This window comes from Populus nigra, chromosome 7, assembly GCF_951802175.1.
Source record: "Populus nigra chromosome 7, ddPopNigr1.1, whole genome shotgun sequence".
Taxonomy (NCBI): domain Eukaryota; kingdom Viridiplantae; phylum Streptophyta; class Magnoliopsida; order Malpighiales; family Salicaceae; genus Populus; species Populus nigra.
In genome coordinates this window covers 6,753,960-6,764,417 of record NC_084858.1, presented here as the reverse complement: position 1 = coordinate 6,764,417, position 10,458 = coordinate 6,753,960, and the positions used below count along the sequence as shown (strand labels likewise).

General features: G+C 30.8%; 1 pseudogene; it reads right to left on the bottom strand.

The window, feature by feature from the left end:
* Window positions 1-8,366: 8,366 nt before the first annotated feature.
* LOC133699434 (uncharacterized) lies at window positions 8,367-9,384 on the bottom strand (annotated as a pseudogene).
* Between the last annotated feature and the right edge of the window lie 1,074 nt (window positions 9,385-10,458).

Below are 10,458 nucleotides of genomic sequence, written 5' to 3'. Positions count from 1 at the left end.
GCTAAAATTGTTGTCTGTCACACTTGGTGATCCATTCTTTCTTGCATTCCTCTCACTAGCTCTCTGCTACTTTATTAAGAAGAAAAGGAAGAAAACGTTTCAGAAAATTGAGATCTTAGAGTTCGATAAGCATACTAAAGTCTAGGAAGCCATTGTCCCAGGTCCACATGATGAGAAAATCATAGTATTAACATTGAAGAGGATGTGCATCTTACAGATAAAATTAAAAAAAAAAAACAAAAAACTAATTGAAGATTCGAATTTTAAATCAGCTCACAATCATCCCTTGGATTCCCTTCTCGGTCTAATCAGCACCGTCTTGTAATTGATATCATGGTCGTGAACTGCGACATCAATTAAAATTTTATCGTGATTTTCAATAACGATATCAGTTTAAATATCACGGTTGTGAAATATGACATCATTTAAATGTTGTGGTTTTCAATATTGACTTGCAAAAATGTGCTATTTTACCAAAAAAAATAATCAAAGTGTGTTATTCTACCAAATTTTAAAAATAAATGTGCTAATTTTACAAATTATCCAAACTTTAGATACCTTTTACCCTTTTTAAGAAAAATAAAATTCTTTGGTTGTGGTATATTTTTTCAAGCAGCTTTCATATATATAAGAATATAAATATTCTGCATCAAATTATAAAGAAGATAATTTATACCTGAATATATTTATTTATTTCTTGAATTAATATTGCCAGGAAAAAAAATTTAATCAAATTTATATTTTAAGTAAACATTGTTACATTAATCTAATATATTTTGAAGAATTTAATAAATTCATCGAAGTACGTTAACAATGTTTTATATATAATCAAATTTATAACAGAAAAAAAAAGTCAGACCTTAGAAAGGAAAAAAATGCTAATAATCAATGATGTATTTTGGAAAAGAAAATAAAAAAAGAAAGTCTAGCAATTCTTCTCCTTTATTGGATAAAGATTGAAGCCCAACAAAAAAAATGGATTTCTATCTAGGAGACGACCTAATAATTGTTATAATCATGACCCAATAAGGTATAAGATAATTGATACTGCCAGGTTTCAATGAATATCTCACCACCGTATGTTATTAATATGAAGTCACACACACACACACACATAGACACACACACAACTTTTAGAATTCTAGTTTAGGTAGCATTCATTTGTTTAAGTTAAATTTAGGATATATTTGTTTAGGCTAAACCTATGTTACAGAGCTATTATAGATTACAAGATCATAACAAAGTATTAAACATAATTTAAGGCTAGATTAACTCTATTGAGATTTAATTGTGTTTCATACCATCTTCTGTTATACATCCTCGCATGAGCTTTCATCAATAAGACCAATCTTGTTACATAGAAGTTTTGTATGTTTTCTGAACATAAGCTTGGTTAGCATATTAGCCTGTTTATCTTGGATATCAACATGACAAACATGTATGCGGCCTTAACCAACTAAGTCTCGTACAAAATGAATATTAATTTGAATATGTTTAACACGAGACTGATTAACTGGATTGAAGCCGAGATGAGTAGCCCCAAGATTGTAACATAGCAGTTAAGGTATGGTTGTGAGTATAAACCCAACTTTAGTGAAGATATTGCATAGCCATATGGTTTTAAAGGTTGCATTGAAAAGTGCTTGGTATTCAATCTCTATAAAATAACAGGTAATAACTCTTTGTTTCTTTGAGCTCTAAAAAATCAGAGTTGAACCTAGAAAGAAAATGTAGGCAAAAATAGATGTCCTATCATCAATATTGTCAGCCCAGTTAGTGTTAGAGAAGGTTTTGAGAATAGGTGCACCAGCTTTAGTAATCTAGATTTCATGAAAAAATGGTTTGCTTCAAATAACAAAAGAGTTGTTTGGTTGTTATTCAATGACTTTGTGTTAGCTTGTGTACAAATTGAGATAGCATGTCCACGACAAAAAAAAATATTTTGATACATCAATAAAATATATTGAAGACTTCGTATAATATAATGAAATGTTGAGGTGTCCATATAAGAAATGTCATCAACTAATTGAAGAGATTGACTTGTGGATAATAGAGTAGAAACATATTTCGCACCATCTATATTGGTATTTGATAAGAAATCATGAACATACTTGTGTTGTGGGAAAAAAAAAACTTTCTGAGTAGGTATAACCTTAACCCCTAGGAAAAAATAAAGAACATTTATGTCTTTATGATAAAATCTATTGTTGAGTTGCTGGATAATAGAAGGCATAAAGGTAGAGTCATTGTCTATAATCACAAGGTCATCAACATAAATCAGGAAATAACATGCTATAAAGGTTTGACTATAGATAAACAGTGACGAGTCTGCCTTTGAAATATAAAAGCCAAACTGAAAAATGACACTTTTTAAATTTGTATATCAATTTTATGGAGCTTGTTTTAGTTCATAAATTGCTTTTCATAATCTGCAAATATGGTTAGGTTTGAATAGATTTGTAAACCCAGGGGGTTACACTATATAAAATATTTAGAGTAAGTATTAATGTAAAAATGCATTATGATCATCCATTTGCTTTAATTTCTATCCATTCATTATAAGAGTAGTCATAATAAGCCTAATAGTTGCAGGGTTAATTACAAAACTAAAAGTTTCAATGTAATCCGAACTAAGTCGTTAATTATAGCATTTTGCAACAAGTTAGGCTTTAAACCTGTCAATAGACCCATTTGGATTCCTCTTTACCCTAAACACTCATTTACAGCCTGCAGGTGTAGAATTGGAAGGGCAATGAACTAAGTGCCAGTACTATATTATATTAAAATAATGAGCTCATTGGACATTGCCTCACGCCACTAAGGTTGTGAGATGGTTTGATGCACACTGGTTGGCTCGATGGTCTTAGAAAGAGGATGTTTGGTCATAAAATTGAGTTGTTTGGGTTTGAAAATGTTGTTCATGGATTTTGGTGGTTATTTGATGAACTCGTTGAGGTTAGATAGACTGGCCTAAATTCATGTCCATAGAGAGTTCATGAGGAGTCAAAGGCATCACAAATTGAGAAGCATTGGAATTTTCAGAAGAATGATAAGTAAAGGTTTGTTTATGGGAATGATGACCTAAATGATTTGGAAAAGAAGAAGATTGTGAAAAAAAAGGTTATATTGCAATGGCAAAGACACTTTCTTGAGATGTCAATGACGACGAAGAGATAAACTTCGTGACTACTGGTGACTGCTGGACATTAAGGAATAGAGAAAGAGATTTGTGTGGTGGTAAAGCATGTTTATCGTTAAGAGAAAATATAATAGCATTTTCATTTTAATTTTCATTAAACACAACATGTCTTGAAATGTATAGTCTTTGAGTGTATGGTTCCAGACATTTATATGCATTTTGGGTTTGGGAGTAGCCAAGAAAAATGCATGGTGTGAACTTAGGCTGTATTTTATTAGACTTAAATGCTCGTGTGAGAGGATAACAAGCACCCAAATTTTTTTAGTTTGCAATAATTTGGCTTTTAACCAAAAAGACTTTTAAAAAGGGATTTATTTTGTAAAATGAATGTAGGTTGTCTATTAACAAGATATAAGGCTATGTGGAATGCATATGGCCAATATAAAAGTTCAAAAGAAGCATTATAAAGTAATGTAGGACCTATTTTAACAAGATGGCGATGACAATGTTTAGTGATACCATTTTGTTGTGTTGTGTAAAAGGCAATGATGTAGTGATTGATATCATCACTACTTTAAAAAGGGTCATTAGCATTGGATAATAGCAACATGATAATTCAAATGCAACTTTAGCAACAGATTAGTAACGGATTATATATATATATATATATATATATATTAATTTTTTAATATTAGCAACGGATTTAGCAATGCAAAATCAATTACTAAAAATTAAATTAAAAAATTAAGAATCAGCAACGGATTTTTCATTGCTTATATGGTTGCACAAAATTTGCAATGAAAAATTCCGTTGCTAATAAAAAGAAAAGATTAAATTTGGCTTTATACACAAACAAATAAACAATAATGATGTGTTAATAATTAATTGGCACATGTATACCTTGCAAAAAAAAAATAATCACATGGACAAATACCAATCTCAAGAGGAAAACCTTTCATTCCCCAAAAAAACCCTAATTAAACCATATGACCCTTTTTGATCCTTCTCCAAAAACCACATCTCTGTTACTTTCTTAAATTCTTCTCCATGAATATATGCTACTAAGACGTCTCTTTTAAAAAACATCATCTGTCACTTTCTTAACTTTTTCTCTAGTGAATTTGTGCTCCAAAGGATTTCATCTAGCAAGGAATAAATATGGTGCAATAAAGATAACAGGTATAATTAGAAACTCATATTTGAGAGACTATGTTTGTAATTTATGTTTGTAATTTATAGAGAATATATATTGTTTTATTAACTAATTTTGTCGATCTATTGCAATTATTTGTTAAATATGGTTGTCGTCACATGCTAATGTTTTTAATTCTTAATGTAATGTTTTTTATATTCATAGTTCTGTGACGATTCCATTGTTGCTTGGTTAGATAGTGAGGCTTTTTCCGGGGTTTTGCTGGGTGTATGTGTGTGGTATTTCATAGGAGAGATATGGGTAATGTGTGACAGACCCGTAAATAAAAGTTAGATGTTGGATTTTACTCTTGTGTTGTGAAATCTGTTTGGCGTTGGTTAACAATTTTTTGTATACTACATCATTTTCACTCATTTTCTTAATCATCAACTTCTCTTTAGTGAAATTGTTCTTGTTTAGAAGTGTTAAACAAAGTATGATAGAGAGAGTGAAATTTTTCATCATCAATTTTTTACCTTTCTCATCCTATTTTGACCAAAAAAATTGCATTCATGATTGTTCACTTTATTCGTTATAACGTAGATGCTAAGACCCTAACCATCATAGTGTAATGATATTCCTTTCTTATTTGCATTTAGCTTCATTAAAAAAGGTTAAAATTTAGGATTTCACGCCTTAGACACCTATGTATTCCCTGTCTAATCTAGTATATCGACCTAGGCCTCAACCACCATATATTAGTTCCACCTTATGATGGTCAACATTGTTGTGGTTCATTTCCACCACCACCTATATGATAGAATATATTTATTAAATTGAGAGTTATATATATTGATGTAAGTTTAACAAGATATTGAAATTTATTTTTATTTGACTTATTGTTGATGATAAAATAATTTCTAGTTCTAATTTATGTTCTTTATATATTTTCTACAATTTTTAAAATATCCATAAATAATTATAAGAAATTCAATAAATGAGAAAAAGTAATTTAAAAAATTCATGTTTTAAAAAATAGTTATTGAACAAATCACCAACAGATTACTATTGCTAATTAACAACGGATTAGCAACACAATATCTGTTACTGATCAGCAATGATGATGAGCGATGGAATATTCGTTGCTGATTTATATAATCAGCAACCAAATTTCAATAACAGATAAGTTGTTGCTAAAAAAATCAGCAATTGATAATCCGTTTCTAAAAAATTAGCATCTATTATTTGCATCTGACATTATCTATTGCTAATTTCGTTGCTGATTTTTGTTAGCAGTAGATTTTAGTTTTATCTGCAACGAACTAAATAGTTGCTAATAGCCCCTTTTTTAGTAGTACATTAGAGGTTAAAAAAGGGTTTAAAAGCAATAAATTCACCACTATTTTCATAATATAGTATTTTTATTTTGGTTTGAAATAATGCTTTAATTGTTCATCAAATTTTTTGAACTGTGGAAAAATGCAAGAAACACCAGACTTATTAACCATCGGATAAAACCACATGTATTTGATATGCTAATCAACAAAAATATAGTAATGCCAAGATCCATTAATGCTAAAGTCTAGGAAGCCCAGCTCCACATGGTGAGAAAATCATAGTACTAAACATTGAAGAGGATGTGCATCTTGTAGAGAAAATTAAGAAAAACAAAAAACTAACCGAAGATTCGCACTTTAAGTCAACCCACAATCATCCCCTGGATCCCCTTCTTGGTCTAATCAGCACCATCTTGAGCACAGAAATATAATTGGTGTCATGGTTGTGAATTGCGACATCAATTAAAATTTTATCTTGGTTCTCAACAACGATATCAGTTTAAATATTACGGTTGTGAAATACGACATCATTTAAATGTTGTGGTTTTCAACATCGACTTGCAAAAATGTGCTATTTTGCCCAAAAAAAAAATTCAAAGTGTGTTATTCTACCAAATTTTAAAAATAAATGTTCTAATTTTACAAATTATCCAAACATTAGATGCTTTTTACCCTTTTTAAGAAAAATAAAATTATTTGGTTGTGGTTTCATATATATATATATATAAGAATAAAAATGTTCTGCATCAAATTACAAAGAAGATAATTTATACTCGAATATATTTATTTCTTTCTCAAATTAGTATTGTCAGGAAAAATTTAATCAAATTTGTATTTTAAGTATACACTTTTACATCAATATAATATATTTTGAAGAAGTTAATAAAATCATCGAAGTATGTTAACAATGTTTTATATATAATAAAATTTATAACAAAAAAAAAAGTTAGAGCTTAGAAAAGAAATAAATGCTAAATAACAAATGATGTATTTTGGAAAAAAGAAAAGTCTAGCAATTCCTCTCCATCATTGGATAAAGATTGAAGTCCAACTAAAAAAAACATGAATTTCTATCTAGGAGATGACCTAATAATTGTTATAGTCATGACCCAACAAGGTATAAGATAATTGATATTGCTAAGTTTCAATGAATATCTCACCACCATATGTTATTAATATGAAGTCACACACACACACACACACACAGAGAGAGACACACACAAAACTTTTAGAATTCTAGTTTAGGTAGGAATCATTTGTTTAAGTTAAATCTAGGATGCATTTGTTTAGGCTAAATCTATACTATAGAGCTATTACAAATTACAAGATCATAACAAAGTACACATCATAATTTAAGGCTAGATTGACTTTGTTGAGATTTGATTGTGTTTCATACCATCTTTCTTTATACATCCCTGGAAGATTGAGCTTCCATCAACAAGACCAATCTTGTTACACAGAAGTTTTGTATGTTGTCTAGATATAAGCTTATTTAGTAAATGAGCTAGTTTATCTTGGGTATAAACATGACAAACATGTATGTAGCTTTGACCAACTAAGACTCGTACAAAATAAAGATTAATTTGAATATGTTTCATACGAGAGTGATTAACTAGATTGAAACTGAGATGTGTAGCTTCAATATTGTCCCATAGTAGCTAAGGTAAGTTTTTTTTTTAATTGTATAACTTGAGTTCTGGAACGACTAGTATATTGGTTGTTGAGTTTTTTCCAAACCTAATGAGAGGTTTTTGTTATGGCTATTAGGGGAGTGATTATGGGTGATTTAGAGGCTGGGATTGCACTGAGGATGAGTTTGTCCTATCAAAGCCAGTAGGTTTTGTTCAGATTGAAAATGCAGGTACCATCAAGTGAGGAACACAGGATATCACCACTAAAATTAATAATCAAGTAAATCATAACTAATGAAAAGGTTTTTAACTGCATTGAGGAAAGGTGGATGAAGTTAGTTTTTCATTGACTTGGACAATAATATTTAGGGCAATAATATTTAATGTAGCATGCATATTTTTGTTTCATATGTATATACTGCTCGGAAGTACCATGTAATGACTAGCTATACATACATATCAAAAAAAATGTTGATCAGTCAGGACTCAATGCTTCACCCTCCTAAGCTTGGCTTAATACCCAGAGGCCAAACCCTTGTAAATCGGTGGGCGAGACTGTAACTAGCTAAACGTTGTAGATGTAATTAGTATACAGTATGATGAGAAAGGGGTAGCTTCAATGCTATTGGATCAAGACTAGAAGCAAACGACAATTAGCTTAGGAAAAAGCTCAATCACCTGCACTTCTATAAAATTTGCTTAGAAAGATGCAAAAAGTTTGAAAGGATATATACACCCACACAACAAATTACACCAAGATTATTAGGATATAAGAATCCATATATGTTCCTAAATTAGAAAAAATTGCCACATAAAAACTAGCATCAGACTTTTCAATTTGTTTCAAAACTATCGTCATTGAACAGGAGGAAAGATTGAAGTTAATACCATATCATAATATATAGCAATAATTAAACAGTTGTACAAATCTTAAAGTCAAGACTCATATATGGTATGGTGTTACGAGGCTTCGTAATATGGCAAATGATCTTTCCTAGCTAGACAATATTATTAAACGCTGAAAAATGAACCACCTAAACTAGTTGACCTATATATGCATGGTGCCCTAGTCCTGATTTATAGATACCACCTCAATTTGATAAGAATCAATGATACTCTTTCCACTTTCAGCAATCAAAAAGGCCATTAGGATCAAGTTGTTTACACAATCCAAGATAAGCAAGAAATAGAACACGATCCTTAGCCCCAGTTCGATGATTCTTTGTGTGCTTGCAAAAATACTTCAACTGATCAAGAGTACAACATCCTAACATTTGCCCCAGAAGCAAAAACAACCAATTAATCTTCCTCTTCTTGTTGGCAATCATCGGCTTGGAGCTATTTTCTTGCTCGCAAAATTGGCACTTGGGCAATGCTGGACTCATCCAAACACTTGGTGCTCTATCATACATGAAACTCTTATTTTTAGCGATACATGCACCAATTTCAGCAAACTTGGCTTCCAAGCCAAACCTTATTTCATATTGTTTTTCACATCTCTTGCACTGGACAAAACCAGTAATGGTTTCTATTTTTCTTGAAAGCAAATAGTCCAGGCTATGTACCATTGTGCACCGGTCCATGGCCCAGGAGTACAAGACGGGAACAGTTTCCCCTTTCCCTTCACGAGGTACACCCAGAGAAGGGTTCCAGCGTGTGCGTGGAGCGCGAGATGGACCAGCCATGGGACTTTCTTGGTTCATCGGAGCAGAAGTGTATAACAATGGCTCAGTCGAGGAACTTCAGCGAGCAGTGCATGTGAAGTAGAAAGCCGAAAAGGGTCAAGAGACCTCGGTGTCATATTCTGTGCTGCAGCGATTTCAATTTGTAGGATTTCTTGATGTTGGGGCAATGATAATGATAAGTCACTGATAATGATTTTGATGTCACAGGTGGTGGCAATGACAATGATAACTGTGGTTTTATAGTGTGTAAGGTGGTTTTCTTTTTAGATCTCGGGCCAAAAGATAAAGAAAGTGTAAGATCAAAATCCTTTTCATCTTCAACGAGATCTTGCATCTCATTTGGGATTTTAAACTGTTCCAAGTCTCGGCTATTGTCGTCGTTGTTGTTGTTACAACTGTGTTTTCTCTTTGTAGAGATTTCTTGGTGCTCACTGGTTCCTAAATCTTGTTGGTTTTTCATGGTGTGTGCAGAGGTAAGAGTGGTAGGATTTTACTGTAACAGAGAAGTTAATATCTTGGTTTATGCAAAAAGAGAGAAAATTAAGAGAGACGCGCCTTTAAAGGACCCTAGAAATTGGAGATATAGTTGAAGAAATAGGCTATATAAAAACTGTAGCTTGATAAGTTTTCTTTCAAAATTTGAAATGCAAAAGAAAAATAAACTATTCGGATTCTATTTGTTATAGAGTTTGTTGGCACTGTTTCCCTCGTACAGGTTACCTTTGGCTTTTTGCTCTTTCTTGTTACAGGTATATACTAGTTTTATTTGTTTTTATGTTTTAAAAGTATTTTAAAAAATTAATATTTTTTAGTGTTTTTAAATTATTTTAATTTTTTAATATTAAAAATAATTTTTTAAAAATAAAAAAATATTATTTTAATATCTTTTCAAACACTTGAAAAAATAATAATTACAACCCTCCCAGACAGAGTCATGACCTTACTTAATTAAAGCTCTACAATGATTAAGCCTCGAAGAACAAAAATAAAACGAGATAATATAGAAAAATAACTATAAAAAATAATTGAGGAGAGAGATAAGAGTCTTATCCCTTCCTTAATTCTCTGTTTTTATCAAAGTGTCTTCATGAATATCTCTTAGACTTCCATAATGTCCAAAGTCACATAATTTCGTGTGCAACCATGTACACAAAAAACCATATTGCCTTGGGTAATGTGAGCATAAAGACAAAGATTTAATGATGCTTTTTCAAATTCTTCGTGGTATACCTAGTAATATTTATTTTTATATTTTAAAAATATTTTTTAAGAAGATAAAAAAAATTTATTTTTTTACTTTAAATTAATATTTTTTTATGTTTTTAGATTATTTTGATGTGCTGATATCAAAAATGATTTTTAAAAATAACAAAATATTATTTTAATGTATTTCCGAGTAAAAAACACTTTGAAAAACAACTGCAACCACACTCTCGAAAACCTTCTTAGGCCTCGTTTGGAAACGCGGTGCAGACCAAGTTCCCTCAAATTTAAAAAAAATTACTTAAAATAAATTTTTTTATGTTTTCAGATC